Source organism: Triticum aestivum, chromosome 7B (assembly GCF_018294505.1).
Source record: "Triticum aestivum cultivar Chinese Spring chromosome 7B, IWGSC CS RefSeq v2.1, whole genome shotgun sequence".
Lineage (NCBI taxonomy): Eukaryota > Viridiplantae > Streptophyta > Magnoliopsida > Poales > Poaceae > Triticum > Triticum aestivum.
The window spans coordinates 273,666,790-273,683,453 of record NC_057813.1 but is presented as its reverse complement, the minus strand read 5'-3'; positions in this window follow the sequence as shown (position 1 = coordinate 273,683,453).

Genomic DNA, 16,664 nt, shown 5'->3' with positions numbered 1-16,664 from the left:
GCACCTACTGAAATAGAAGATATTGATGTCACTATTAAGCTTGCCAATAGAGATACCATCTCACCAATTGGGATTGTTAGAGATGTTGAAGTCTTGTGTGGGAAAATAAAATACCCTACTGATTTTCTTGTTCTTCGTTCCCCACCAGATGATTTTTTGTCCCATTATATTTGGTAGACCTTTCTTGAACATTGTTAATGCTAAAATAGATTGTGAGAAAGAAACTGTTAGTGTAAGTTTTGGGGATGTGTCCCATGAGTTTCATTTCTCCAAATTTCGTAGACACCCCCATGAAAAAGAATTGCCTAGTAAAGATCAAATTATTGGTTTTGCTTCTAATGCCATGCATCCTACTGATCCTTTAGAACAATATTTGCTACACCATGAAAGGGATATGTTTATGAATGAAAGAAAAATTAGATGAGATATTCTTTAAACAAATGCTTGTTTTGAAACACAATCTGCCTGTTAAAACTCTTGGAGATCCTCTACCACCCAAGAGTGATCATGTGTTCGATCTTAAACAATTACCTGATACTCTGAAATATGGTTATCTTGATGAAAAGAAGATATATCTTGCTATTATTAGTGCTAACCTTTCAGAGCATGAAGAAAAGAAATTATTGAAAACTCTGAAGAAGCATCGTGCCGCTATTGGATATACTCTTGATGATCTTAAGGGTATTAGTCCCACTCTATGTCAGCATAAAATTAATATGGAGCCTGATGCTAAACCAGTTATTGATCACCAACGACGGTTAAATCCTAATATGAAGGAAGTGGTAAGAAATGAAATATTAAAGCTTCTGGAAGCAGGTATAATTTATCCTATAGCTGATAGTAGATGGGTAAGTCCTGTTCATTGTGTCCCTAAGAAGGGAGGTATTATTGTTGTTCCCAATGATAAGAATGAATTGATCCCCCAAAGAATTGCCAGAGGTTATAGAATGGTAATTGATTTTAGAAAATTAAACAAAGCTACTAGGAAAGATCATTACCCTCTACCTTTTATTGATCAAATGCTAGAAAGACTATCAAAACATACACACTTTTTCTCTCTAGATGGTTATTCTGGTTTTTCTCACATACCTGTGTCACAAGAGGATCAAGAAAAAACTACTTTTACTTGCCCTTTTGGTACTTTTTCTTATAGACGTATGCCTCTGGTTTATGTAATGCACCTGCTACCTTTCAAAGATGTATGACAGCTATATTCTTTGACTTTTTTGAAAAGATTGTTGAGGTTTTCATGGATGATTTCTCCATTTACAGAACTTCTTTTGATGATTTCTTAAGCAACCTTGATTGAGTTTTGCAGAGATGTGAAGAAACTAGTCTTGTCTTGAATTGGGAGAAGTCCCACTTTATGGTTAACGAAGGTATTGTCTTGGGGCATAAAATCTCCGAAAGAGGTATTGAAGTTGATAAAGCTAAAGTAGATGCCATTGAAAAGATGTCGTGCCCTAAAGATGTCAAAGGTATAAGGAGTTTCCTTGGTCATGCTGGTTTCTATAGGAGATTTATCGAAGACTTCTCTAAAATTTCTAGGCCTCTTACTAATCTCTTGCAAAAAGATGTTCTATTTGTTTTTGATGATGATTGTGTAGAAGCATTTGAAATACTTAAGGAAGCCTTGATTTCTGCACCTATTGTTCAACCACCTCATTGGAACCTACCCTTTGAAATTATGTGTGATACTAGTGATTATGTTGTTGGTGCTGTTCTAGGACAAAGAGTTGATAAGATATTGAATGTTATTCATTATGCAAGTAAAACTCTAGACAGTGCTCAAAGAAATTATGCTACTACTGAAAAGGAATTTTTAGTAGTTGCCTTTGCTTGTGATAAGTTCAGATCTTATATTGTTGATTCCAAAGTAACTGTTCACACTGATCATGCTGCTATTAAATATCTTATGGAAAAGAAAGATGCTAAACCTAGACTCATTAGATGGGTTCTCTTGCTACAAGAATTTGATTTGTGTATTATTGATAGAAAGGGAGCTGAGAACCCCGTAGCAGACAACTTGTCTAGGTTAGAAAATGCTCTTGATGACCCACTACCAATTGATGATAGCTTTCCTGATGAGCAATTAGTTATTATAAATGCTTCTCATAGTACTCCTTGGTATGTTGATTATGCTAATTACATTGTTCCTAAATTAATGCCACCTAGTTTCACATACCAACAAAAGAAAAAGTTTTTCTATGATTTAAGACATTACTTCTGGGATGACCCACACCTTTATAAAGAACGAGTAGATGGTGTTATTAGACATTGTGTACCTGAGCATGAACATGAACAAATCCTACGCAAGTGTCACTCCAAGGCTTATGGAGGACACCATGCTGGAGATAGAACTGCACACAAGGTATTACAATCTGGTTTCTGTTGGCCTACTCTCTTCAAGGATGCTCGTAAGTTTGTCTTGTCTTGTGATAAATGTCAAAGAATTGGTAATATTAGTAGATGTTAGGAAATGCCTATGAATTATTCACTTGTTATTGAACCATTCTGTAGCGACCATGATCCGAATGGGCCGAAGTCTCTGTGCATCAGTGTCATCCCTCGATCGGAAATGCTGACATGCACAGTACACGAGGAATTATATCAGAGTTCAATCACACACTTATTACACCGAGTCCTCATAAATAGTATGATTACAAAAATATCATGGCTGAAGGCCATCTAAACTAAATAACCACGGAAGCTTCGAAGGTAAATGAGTCCATCAACTCCAACGGCATAGCTGAGTGCAAAACAATGACCTATCACACCTTATTTGTCGTCTGAGTAGTCTGCAACATGAGACGTTGCAGCCATGTAGGTCAGCACATTGAATATCCTGGCAGAGTTACACTGTAAAGCAATGAAATGCAAGGACTATATCTACATGCAATATTTGGCTGGTGGAGGCTGTAAGTTTATGGTTTTGCATAAAGCTAGTTTTTCCCTACAACAAAGGAATAAATTTATTTAACTACTCCCAAGTTGCCCAATATCTGAGAAGGTAACCCCAACTCAAATCCCAATTAAAAGTATCATCATTAACCCAATAAATTCATTAAGTAAAGTCATGAGATCACATCAATAATTCAAATACCAGATACTCAAGATGTCCATAACCAGGGACACGGCTAACCATGATTAGTTTATACACTCTACAGAGGTTGCGCACTTTTCCCCACAAGCCTCGACCGCATCCATGATCGGATGATCGAGACATAGTCTTTGTGAAGCACTCACTCTCTACTCCGGGCGGACCGGTACACCTACTTTCCCCTACATCTGCTAGTCCACCTCTTCAAGAGCTCACGCAACTTACTCAACTATGCCAGAGCCCATAATGGCTTGTGGCTGCACACGGAAGTTTCTAGCATGAATAATCTTATGATCCCTTTGAGCCTGCACTACTAGGAAAAGGCCTACTAATGGCGCACTACAAGTGCGCCATTAGTACCACGCCACTAGTATTTTTTACTAATGGCGCACCTGTAGTGTGCCATTAGTATGCCTAGAGGTGCGCCATTACTATCTCACTTAGTAAAGGTGCACCACATAGGAGTGTACCATTAGTAACAATTTTATTTCAAATTTTTTTCAATTTTTTTTCGTTTTTTCTTAATCTCGTGTCACTATGGCTTAATCTCAGGTCAATATGCTTAATCTCAGGTCAAATCACACTCCCTGGTCAAACTTCCCAAAAGGTCACCCATCCTCACACTACTCCAGCCCAAGCACGCTTAATTTCAGAGTTCTATCCAACCCCGGCACCAGCTCACTTCACAGGCACTTGTTGATATATCTAGCACATCAATCCTATTAAACATTGTTGATGTTTAGGACTTTGTTCATGTTCATGAGTGTGATGAAATTTTGAAAAATTATTTCAAACTTCCGTTCATATTACGTATCATATTTTTAAACAAAAATCCCGAAAAAAAATCGAAACTAATTTTTTTTCTGTTACTAGTGGCGCACCTAGCAAACGGTGCGCCACTAGTAAGTTTGAATTTTTTTGAATTTTTTTGCCTCCAGATCTTAAAAGCCCCATAATTTTTTTGTTAGGTTTTTGAGGATTTTGAAAATGCTTAACAGGTTCCCCCGTTAAATTTGGATGTAACTTTTCGAGTAGATAATTTTTCATATAAAAACGTTTTCATCCGAGTTAGTATGCAAAAGTTATGCCCATTTTACAAATTCTCGAGAGATTTTGCAAATAAAGTTGAAATTCATATTTGCAAATTTTCCCAACAACTAGACCACATATCACATGGGAAACTTATTTTATTTTACTTTTTTTGACATTTCCATCATTTTCTTTTATTTTTTTAAACTGAAAAGGCGGTCCCATGGGGGTGCATTCGGGGGAATTTTGGGTCAAAATTAGTAATGGCGCACCGTGGGTGTGGTGCGCCATTACTAGTTTAACTAGTAATGGTGCACCACACCCATGGTGCGCCATTACTAACTTTGGAAAAAATAAAGAAAATAAAAAAATTAAAAAAATTGTTAGTAATGGCGCACCATGAGTGTGGTGCGCCATTACTAGTTTTAACTAGTAATGGCGCACCACACCCACGGTGCGCCATTACTAACTTTGAAAAAAAAAGTTTGAAAAAAATTGAATTTTTTTGCTAGTGGCGCACTATGGATGTGGTGCGCCATTACTAGTTAAACTAGTAATGGCGCACTATCCCCTATTGGCGCCATTACTAGTTTAAAAAAAATAAAAAAATTGTTACTAATGGCGCACCGTGGATGTGGTGCGCCATTAGTATTTGGACACTAATGGCGCACCAACACATGGTGTGCCATTAGTTTATACTAATGGCGCACCACATTTCTGGTGCGCCATTAGTGTCCATATCATCTATAGCCCTTTTCCTAGTAGTGCTGGGTGGCCAACCGAAGGTAAAATCACATGGGTACTCCGGGATTTCCTTAAATAGGAAACACTGGGTTCCCAAGGTGCCTCAACCAATCCACCCAGATGTATACTAAAGTTGCCACCTTAATGTTATCCATGATTAAAATAACTCTCACACTTCCACGTGATAATCATGATCCAATCCCCACCTACAAGCATGGCTAAGCAATAAATAAGCATAACGTATATTCTCGGGGTGATAAAAAGGTATTAGGTTCCTACCTCAAGCACTACAACCAAACCACATGCTCCCAATCGTACTCATGCAAATATCTGAGGGCAATACTAATGCATAGTAAAAACTGGGTATAAAAGAGTATGATCAAAGTTTAACTTGCCTTGCTGACGATCTACAAACTCTAAATATTCGTAGTAACAAGCTTCACACTCTGGGTAATCTAGCGTAGACAAACAGTAGCATACATAAGCAATCACTCAAACGAAGCAATGAGAAAACCGAGAAAAGATCCAAATCAAACACGAAACAAGCGAACGGCTTAAACTAACAAAAGTAAAACCTAACAGAATTATTATCATGTGGTTTAGATCTTAATAGTAGGTATATGCGATTAGCTATGATTTGCAAAAAGAATCAACTCAAACGGAGAAACGAAACTCGAAACACGAACGAAACAAGATCATTTACTAATCTGAACTAAACTCAAATTTTACAGTACCAAAATCATGTTCAAGTTGGTTAACTGGAAAGAACAGAACGATACGAAGATTTAGGCGCTGGTTTCATCTAATTTGGATAAACGAGTAAAAAATTTATGTAGTTTTAAGATCAGGGGCTAAATCACAAGAAAACTATTCGTGGATAGGTCCCTGGCCGAAAATAAACTAAAAAGGAAAACCTATGGCACGAATGTTCGCTAATAGAACTTATATGACGAAAACCATCTGAACGTTCGTTAAATAGGAAAACCTAAAAAACCGATCTAATCTACCGAACCGAAATAAACCGGAAATAAACCAAGAACCGGCCGATTCTTACCGGTTCGACGACGTCGGTCAACGGCAGCGGCTCTGCGCGGCTCCGGTGAGGCGATGTGGGGGCGGGACGAGGTGGTGGCAGGGTTCGGCGGCGACGACGGCTTGGTGGCGACTGCGCGGGCAGGCCGCGCCGATGCGGCGCGGGAGGCGGGGCTACGGCGGTAGCGGTGCGAGACGAGGCAGAGGGGGTCGGGGCCAACCCTTTTAAAGAGGGGGGCACCCCGAGGCGGTGGCGGCGTCACGGAGTCCTTCGGGACTCCGGCGGCGTGTCCACGCCGCACTCTGAGCGGGAGGCGGTGGCGGCGCGGTGGGCCGGCTGGGCTGCGCCGAGTCTGCCCAAAAGTTTTTTTAAACAATTGTCGTGTAGGAATAATCTTAAATAAATATAAAAAAATACTAAAAATTTCAGCAGCAATTTTCACCGTCCAAACCTAATATTTAGGACAAGATGAAAAAAATTCTGGACTAAGATGCAATTTTCAAAAATGCAATATTTTTCTAATTCAAATAAAATACCAATAAAATGATAATTTGATTTTAAAATTCTTTCTCCAATATTTCACTCAGGTTGAAGAAGTCATATTATCTTCTCTCATTTATTTTAAATATTAAAACTAATTGGAGAGAAAAAACAAATGATCCTTTCTTCAAATTTGAATTAAATTCAAATATGAATTTTGCGAAACCTCCAACTCTCTCCTTGGGTCCTTGAGTTGCTTAAGATTTCTAGGATCACAGCAAAATGCAAAAATAAATATGATATGCATATGATGATCTATGTATAAAATCCAGATTCCGGTTGGTCAGTAAAAAGGTTTGGGTTGTCCTTGCGGAGATCTTCTTCTCGCTCCCAGGTGGCTTCCTCCTCGGTATGGTGGCTCCACTGAACTTTGCAAAACTTGATAACCTTGCTACAAGCAACTCGACTGGAAAAGTCAAGAATCTTGAATGGCTTCTCTTCATAGGTCAAATCACTATCTAATTGAATTGATTCCAGTGGCATTGTATCTCTTAGAGGAATATCGGCCATCTCTGTGTGGCACTTCTTCAACTTGGAAACGTGAAACACATGATGAACTCCTGACAATCCTTCTAGCAATTCCAGCTTGTATGCAACTTCTCCCATGTGTTCCAAAACTCTGTATGGTCCCACAAAACGTGGTGCTAACTTTCCCTTGACTCCAAAATGTTTAACTCCTCGAAGTGGGGACACACGAAAATATGCTCTATCTCCGACTTTGTAAAGTATCTCCTTGTGTTTAGTATCCGCATAACTCTTCTGCCTGGATTGGGCTACCTTGAGTCTGTCGCGAATCAACTTAACCTTCTCTTCAGAGTCTTTGATTAGGTCTGGTTCGAACAACTGTCGATCTCCAACTACATCCCACGATAAGGGGTCATGCACCTCCATCTGCACAAGGCTTCAAAAGGGGCCATCTTCAAACTGGTTTGATAACTGTTGTTATAGGAGAACTCTACATATGGCAAATTGTCATCCCAACTAGATCCATAATCTAGTGCACAAGCTCTCAACATGTCCTCCAGAATCTGATTGACTCTCTCGGTCTGTCCATCTGTCTATGGATGAAATGTTGTACTGAACTCTAGCCTGGTACCTAAAGTTTCATGCAACTGATTCCAAAACTTTGAAGTAAACTGGGTTCCTCTATCTGATATGATGGTCCTCGGAACTCCATGCAGACATACGATCCTGTTCATGTATATATTTGCCAACTTAGCACTCGTATAAGTTGTCTTCACTGGGATGAAATGAGCTACTTTCGGCAAACGATCGACTACAACCTAGATAGAGTCATAGCCTGAACGAATCCTGGGTAATCCAGTGATAAAGTCCATGCCAAGTTTATCCCACTTCCATTTGGGTATTGGCAATGGTTGTAGCAATCATGCTGGCTTCTAATGCTCTGCTTTGACTCTCTAACATAGATCACATACTACTACATACTCGGCAATATCCTTCTTCATTCCTGTCCGCCAAAAACTTTCCTTCAAATTCAGATACATCTTAGTGTTGCCTGGGTGAATCGAGTACAACGAATCATGGGCCTCCTGCAGAATCAACTTCCTGATCTCAAGGTCATTATGCACATAAATACGATCTTCAAACCATAAAGTGTCGTGCTCATCCTCACGAAATCCTTTAGCCTTTCCTTTGCTCATCCTTTCCTTTATCTCAGCAATCTCCTTATCAATCTTCTGGGCTTCTGTGATCTTTCCCAACAAAGTGGACTGAATTTCCAATGCTGCAACATAACCTCTCGGAACTATCTCCAAGCATAGCTCTCGAAGATCATATGCTAACTCCTTAGGTAATCCTCCGGTTATGAGTGTGTTAACATAACACTTGCGGCTCAACGCATCTGCTATGACATTGGCCTTTCCGGGATGATAGTGCAATTTCATATCATAATCCTTTATGAGCTCCAACCATCTCCTTTGCCTGAGGTTCAACTCCTTCTGTGTGAAGATGTATTTCAAACTCTTATGATCCGTATATACATCACAATGGTTTTTGATGAGAAAGTGTCTCCATGTCTTCAGCGCATGCACTACGGCTGCTAACTCCAAATCATGCATAGCATAATTCAACTCATGAGGTTGAAGCTGTCGTGAGGCATACGAAACAACTCTTCCTTCCTGCATAAGCACACCTCCAAGTCCTCGATGTGAAGCATCGCAATATACTTGGTAATCCTTACATTGGTCTGGGAGAATCAGCACTGGGGCTGTAACCAAATGTTTCTTCAACTCCTGAAAACTGGCCTCACAATCCTCAGTCCATTTAAACTTGGTGTCCTTCTTCAATAAATCCATCACGGGCTTTGCAACATTGGAGAAATTCTCAACAAAACCTCTGATAATAGCCTAAGAGTCCAAGAAAACTTATGATCTCTCCAACTGATGTGGGTGCCAACCACTTAGTGACAGAAGCAACCTTGGTGGGGTCTACTGCTATTCCTTCTCTGGATATAACATGTCCAAGAAATCCCACTTCCTTTAACCAAAACTCACATTTGCTGAACTTGGCATACAACTGATGTTCCCTGAGCTTCTCAAGAACCAAACGCAAATGCTCCTTATGCTCTTCTTCATTCTTTGAGTAGACCAATATATCATCAATGAACACCACGACGAACTTATCCAAAAACCCCATAAACACTTTGTTCATCATATTCATGAAATAGGCAGGTGCGTTAGTCAAACCAAATGACATAATCGTATACTCATATAGCCAATACCTTGTGGTAAAAGATGTCTTAGGTATATCCTGCTCTCGGATCTTCAACTGGTGATAACCTAATCGAAGATCAATCTTGGAGAAAACTTTAGCTCCTTGCAACTAGTCAAACAAATCATTGATCATCGGCAGAGGGTATTTGTTCTTGATCGTCACCTCACTCAGCGCACGATAATCAACAACCATCCTCAAAGATCCATCCTTCTTCTCCACTAGAAGTATTGTGGCTCTCCAAGGTGATGAACTTGGTCGAATGTAACCTTTTTCCAGTAACTCCTTTATCTGCGTCTTAATTTCCTCCAGATCCTTTGCGGGCATCTGATGCGGTCTCTTTGATATTGGTCTTGTGCCTGGCAATAGCTCAATCAAAAACTCAATGTCTCGATCCGGTGGCATGCCTGGTAACTCCTCCAGAAATACGTCGGGGTAATCCTTCACCACTGGTACTTCCTCCTGTACAACTCCTCGTAAGTAATTCACCTGAGTCCTCCTCGGCGCATGCCGGGATACATACTTGATCTTCTTTCCTTCTGGAGTGGTGAGAAGAATTGATTTACTGGCGCAATCGATGTTCCCTTCAAACTTGGATAGCCAATCCATGCCTAGTATCACATCCAATCCTTGTGACTCCAGAACAATCACGTCGGTGGGGAAAACATGTCTACCTATGGTTAGTGGCAGCTGATAGCATCCCCTACTAGCCATAGACTCCGCTCCTGGGAACTTACTAACATAGGTGACTTAAGGGCTATGGTTGACAGGTTATACTTATCCACAAATCCCCTTGATATGTATGAATGCGATGCACCAGTATCGAAAAGAACAAGTGCGGTAAATGCATTAATCAAAAACTTACCGACAACTACGTTGGGTTGATCCTCAATCTCCTCCATGCTGACGTGGTTCACCCGACCTTTGGTGAAGGGGTTGGGCTTCTTTGTAGAACCACCATTGCCATTTCCATTCTTTGCTTCAGGACATTCAGTGGCATAATGTACGGGCTTTTGGCACTTGAAACAGGTGATGTGGCTCAGATCCCTCTTGGCTCGTGTTGCAGGGTTGGAACGGTTCTGGCTGCTACTTCCTCCATTACCATTGCCATTCTTGGGGCCACTGTGGTTGTGCTAACTTGCTCCATTGTACGTATGTCCTCCATGGTTATGGCCTCCATGGTTGTGGGTATGTCCTCCTGAGTACGGGGAATAGTGGGGCTTCTGTTGAGCTCCAGAACTGTACCTCCCCTATCCATACTTCCTCTTGCGATTATCAATCTGTTGCTGCTTGCCTTCAATCATGAGGGCCATGTCTACCAACTCCCGGTAGTTGTTGAATGTTGCCACCATCAATTGCATGCTCAGCTCATCGTTGAGTCCCTCAAGAAACTTCTCCTGCTTAGCGACGTTTGTGGCTACATCATCTGGGGCATAGTGTGCTAACTTGCTAAACTCATCCACATACTGGCCCACTGTACACCCTCCTTTGCGCAAGTTGCGAAACTCGCACTTCTTCATGCTCATAGCTCCTGCTGAAACATGGGTAGTGCGGAAAGCCTGCTGAAATTGATCCCATGTAACTGTATCAATGGGGTAAGTGGCGGTGAAATTCTCCCACCAAGATGTTGCGCGTCCATCAAGCCGATGTGCGGCAAGATGCACTCTCTCCGCATCTGTGCGTCCTGCAGTGGTCAGCTCTCTTCCAATCTTGTGGAGCCAATCATCTGCAGCAATCGGCTCGGTGCTACTAGAGAACACCAGCGGATTCAACCTTAGAAAACGGGCTAGATGGTCAACAGGGGGTGGTGGCGGTGGGTTGTTGTTGTTGCCTTGGTTCTGGTTCTGAACTAGTATTTGCATCAAGGCATTCTGTTGCTGGATCAACTGAGTGAGCTCCGGTGGGAATGCAAATCCATTGTCACGTCTCGGAGGCATCTGATGGGTTAGAAGGGGTGAGAAAACAGAATAGAATGACGTCCAAGAGAGATTCACTACCCATATGCTCATGAGACAAACACAATCAATTCACTTCATTCAATAGCACACATGATCACACAACTAACCTATGATTACAAACTCGATCGTTGCTAACTACTTGGGGGAATACTACTAGTTACATGGTGGTCATCTAGAAATTTTCATCAGAGGAAGACTCCATAATATCTTCTCCAGCTGCATCAACGTAGTCTTCATCGCTGTCATCATTTGCATCACAATCCGGGTCGGTGTCGTCCAGGATGATGTAGTCCTCCGAGCGGATCTCCTTGGCTGGTTCTTGCTTGTGATTCTCCACTGGTAATCCTAGCTTCCTCTTCAGGTCTTCATGCTTCTTGATAACCCACAAGTGTAGGGGATAATTGTAGCCTCTTTCGATAAGTAAGAGTGTCGAACCCAACGAGGAGCTAAAGGTAGAACAAATATTCCCTCAAGTCCTATCTACCACTGATACGACTCTACGCACGCTTAGCGTTCGCTTTACCTAGAACAAGTATGAAACTAGAAGTACTTTGTGGTGTTGTTGGATAGGTTTGCAAGATAATAAAGAGCACGTAAATATAAACTAGGGGCTGTTTAGATAAAGATGCAATAAAATAAATATAGCGAGTGTGGAAAAGTGGTGGTAGGAGTTGTGAAATTGTCCCTAGAAAATTGACTGTGTTACTAGACCAATAATCACTATTGCAATTCTATTTGAGGGAGAGGCATAAGCTAACATACTTTCTCTTCTTGGATCATATGCACTTATGATTGGAACTCTAGCAAGCATCCGCAACTACTAAAGATCATTAAGGTAAAACCCAACCATAGCATTAAAGTATCAAGTCCCATTTATCCCATACGCAAACAACCTACTTACTCGGGTCTGTGCTTCTGTCACTCACGCCACCCACCATAAGCAAATCATGAAAATATTGCAAACCCTACAGCAAGGATCCCTCATGCTTGCGCGACACGGAGAGCACCATAGGACAGCAACAAAAATAAAACATGCAGCTCAAACCAATCATAGCAATTCATCAATCACCGATAGGACAACGAAAATCTACTCAGACATCATAGGATGGCAACACATCATTGGATAATAATATGAAGCATAAAGCACCATGTTCAAGTAGAGAGTACAGTGGGTTGCGGGAGAGTGGACCTCTAAATATAGATGGGGGAAGGTGATGGAGATGTTGGTGAAGATGGCGAAGGTGTTGGTGAAGATCGTGGTGATGATGATGGCCCCCGGCAGCGCTCCGGCGCCACCGGAAGCAAGGGGGAGAGAGCCCCCCTTCTTCTTCTTCTTCCTTGACCTTCTCCCTAGATGGGAGAAGGGTTTCCCCTCTGGTCCTTGGCTCCCATGGCTTGGGAGGGGCGAGAGCCCCTCCGAGATTGGATATATCTCTCTGTCTCTCTCTGTTCCTGCGTTCCCAGATTCTGCCCTTTCACCGTTTCTTTTATATCCGGAGATTCGTAACTCCAATTGGGGTGAATCTTTCGCCTAGATTTTTCTCATAAAATTAGCTTTCCTGTGGCAAAAGAAGAGCGTCAATCACCTTACGGGGTGCCCACGAGGGTCCAGGGCGCGCCCCCCTGCCTCGTGGCCCCCTCGGGCACCGTCTCGCTTTGATTCTTCCTCCCCAAAATCACAAATATTCCAAAATAATTCTCCGTCTGTTTTTATCCCGTTTGGACTCTGTTTGATATTGGGTTTCTGCGAAACATAAAACATGCAACAAACAGGAACTGGCACTGGGCACAGGATCAATATGTTAGTCCCAAAAATAGTATAAAAAGTTGCCAAAAGTATATGAAAGTTGAATAATATTGGCATGGAACAATCAAAAATTATAGATACGACGGAGATGTATCAGCATCCCCAAGCTTAATTCCTGCTCGTCCTCGAGTAGGTAAATGATAAAAAAAGATAATTTTTGATGTGGAATGCTACCTAGCATAATCTTGATCATATGTCTAATCATGGCATGAATATTAAGACACGAGTGATTCAAGGCAATAGTCTATCATTTGACATAAAAACAATAATACTTGGGGCATCCCAACAAACAATCATGTCTTTCAAAATATCAATGCTTCAGAACGTTATCCCTACAAAATCATATAGTCTTGTATGCTCCCTTTTCTTAACACAAGGTACCCCTCATGCCTATCCCGGTGTCAGCCAAGCAATTGTTTCATTCTTTAGTATTCTCAAACTTTTTCAACTCTTACGTAATGCATGAGCGTGAGCCATGGATATAGCACTATAGGTGGAATAGAATATGATGGTGGGGGTTATGTGGAGAAGACAAAAAGGAGAAAGTCTCACATCGACACGGCTAATCAATGGGCTATGGAGATGTCCATCAGTTGATGTCAATGCAAGGAGTAGGGATTGCCATGCAACGGATGCACTAGAGCTATAAGTGTATGAAAGCTCAAACTGAAAACTAAGTGGGTGTGCATCCAGCTTGCTTGCTCATGAAGACCTAGGGCATTTGAGGAACCCCATCGTTGGAATATACAAGCCAAGTTCTATAATGAAAATTCCCACTAGTATATGAAAGTGACAACATAAGAGACTCTCTATATGAAGAACATGGTGCTACTTTGAAGCACAAGTGTGGTAAAAGGATAGTAACATTGCCCCTTTTCTTTTTCTTTTTTTTCTTCTTTTTTTGGGTGGGCTTCTTTGGCCCCCTTTTTTATTTAGGCTTCTTTGGCCTCTCTTTTTTTCATGGGGCAATGCTCTATAATGATGATCATCACACTTTTATTTACTTACAACTCAATATTACAACTCGATACTAGAACAAAGATATGACTCTATACGAATGCTTCTGACGGTGTACCGGGATGTGCAATGATCTAGCGTAGCAATGACATCAAAAAACGGACAAGCCATGAAAACATCATGCTAGCTATCTTACGATCATGCAAGGCAATATGAAATGAATGCTCAAGTCATGTATATGATGATGATGGAAGTTGCATGGCAATATATCTCGGAATGGCTATGGAAATGCCATGATAGGTAGGTATGGTGGCTGTTTTGAGGAAGATATAAGGAGGCTTATGTGTGATAGAGCGTATCATATCACGGGGTTTGGATGCACCGGCGAAGTTTGCACCAACTCTCGAGGTGAGAAAGGGCAATGCACGGTACCGAAGAGGCTAGCAATGATGGAAGGGTGAGAGTACGTACAATCCATGGACTCAACATTAGCCATAAAGAACTCACATACTTATTGCAAAAATTTATTAGCCCTTGAAACAAAGTACTACACGCATGCTCCTAGGGGGAGTTTGGTAGGAGTTAACCATCGCGCGCCCCCGACCTTCACGCAAAGATAAACAATCAAAATACAATGCGCGCCAATTTGGTTACATAGTTAGTAGACCATACGTGCATGCTTCGGGAATCACAAACCTTAACACCAACATCCTTACTAAACAAAACCATCTACTAGTACCTCCCACATATTATCATCTCTATATCGCAAAACTATTGCAAGGAATCAAACTTATCATATTCAGCGATCTACAAGTTTTATGTAGGATTTTATGACAAACCATGTGAATGACCAATTCCTGTCATCTCTCTAAATAGATATAAGTGAAGCAAGAGAGTTTAATTCTTTCTACAAAATATATGCCCATGCTCTAACAAATATAAGTGAATCAAAAGAGCATTCTACAAATGGCGGTTTTCTATGTGAAGAGAAACATGCAATCCAAACTTCAAATGATATAAGTGAAGCACATGAAGCATTCTATAAATCCACACTCAAAAGATTTAAGTGAAGTGCAACGAGCATTCTATAAATCAATCAAGGACTATCTCATACCATCATGGTGCATAAAATAAAAGTGAAAACTAAATGCAAAAGACACTCCAAGACTTGCACATATCGCATGAACGAAACGAATCCGAAAACATACTGATACTTGTTGAAGAAAGAGGGGATGCCTTCCGGGGCATCCCCAAGCTTAGACGCTTGAGTCTCCTTGAATATTAACTTGAAGTGCCTTGGGCATCCCCAAGCTTGAGCTCTTGCCTCTCTTCCTTTTCCTCATATCGAGACCTCCTCGATCAAACACTTCATCCACACAAAACTTCAACAGAAACTCAGTAAGATCCGTTAGTATAATAAAGCAAATCACTACTCTAAGTACTGTTGCAAACCAATTCATATTTTATTTTTGCATTGTGTCTACTGTAATATAGCTTTTCCATGGCTTAATCCACTGATATAAATTGATAGTTTCATCAAAACAAGCAAACTATGCATCAAAAACAAAATCTGTCAAAAACAGAACAGTCTGTAGCAATCTGAACATTCACCATACTTTTGGTACCCCAAATATTCTACCAAAATTAGTAACAATAAAAAAATTGTATATCAAGACAGTGCATAAAGAATCAGAACTGTTTGGCGTTCCAGTAAAAAACGTAAATTCGCGCACTACAGCCAAAGTTTCTGTCCTGCACCGTACAAACCAACAAGCATTGTAAACATCCTAAAGGCAGACCTTAACACATTATTTTTATAATACAAAGGAATTGTACAAGGGGATAACTATTTTTGGTGAAAAGTTTCTGTAATTAAGATTCACAAAGTTTCCATGAGCATGAACAAATTTTAAGGCTAGCTCCCACTTCAACAATGCTTGTCTTTCTCACTTTCACTTTCCTTTTTGAAAAGTTTTGGGTTCCCCTCTTTATTTTTTTATTTTAAAACTATATAAAAGCACTCAACAGAAATAAATGACTCTCTAAAACTTCCGAGTTGTCTCCCTGGTAGCGCTTTCTTTAAAGCCGTTAAGCTAGGCATATAGTGCTCAAGTAATGAATCCACCCGGATCCCAAGGTATATCAAAGCCAATTTTAATTAACAATGATTTGTGATTTAGTAGTGAGCACAAAGTAACATATATCATGCAACAATGAAGTCTAACTCTCTTTCTATGCATCGGCATGTCATAAGAGAACAATTCATGCACACCAAGTAAAGGCCAATGCATAGTATAAGCAGTTTCTTGCAATTTTATCATATTGGAAACATAGAGAGGTGGAGATATAGTTCCTCTCTCATAATAATTGCAAGTAGGAGCAGCGAGCACATGCGTATTATATCTATCAAAATCATCATGTGTAGTAGTAAAACGTAACCCATCAATATAATCCTTAATAAGCACAAGCTTCTCCGATATAGTGTAGTTTGGAGAATTCAAAAAGATAATAGGACCATCATGCGTGGGTGCAATAGCAACAATTTCATGTTTAACATAAGGAACTGAAAGTGCTAGTTATCGACTAGAGGGGGGGGGGTGAATAGGCGATTTTTATCAAAGTCTTCAAAACGTGGAAGTTTCGAAGACAAACAATAGAAATGACCTAATTGATATGCAGCGGAAGATAAACTACAACAAGCAAGCCATAGTCAAGTATGCAATAATGTGAACGTACAAAGACTAATAGCAGCAAGGTAGTAAGGAT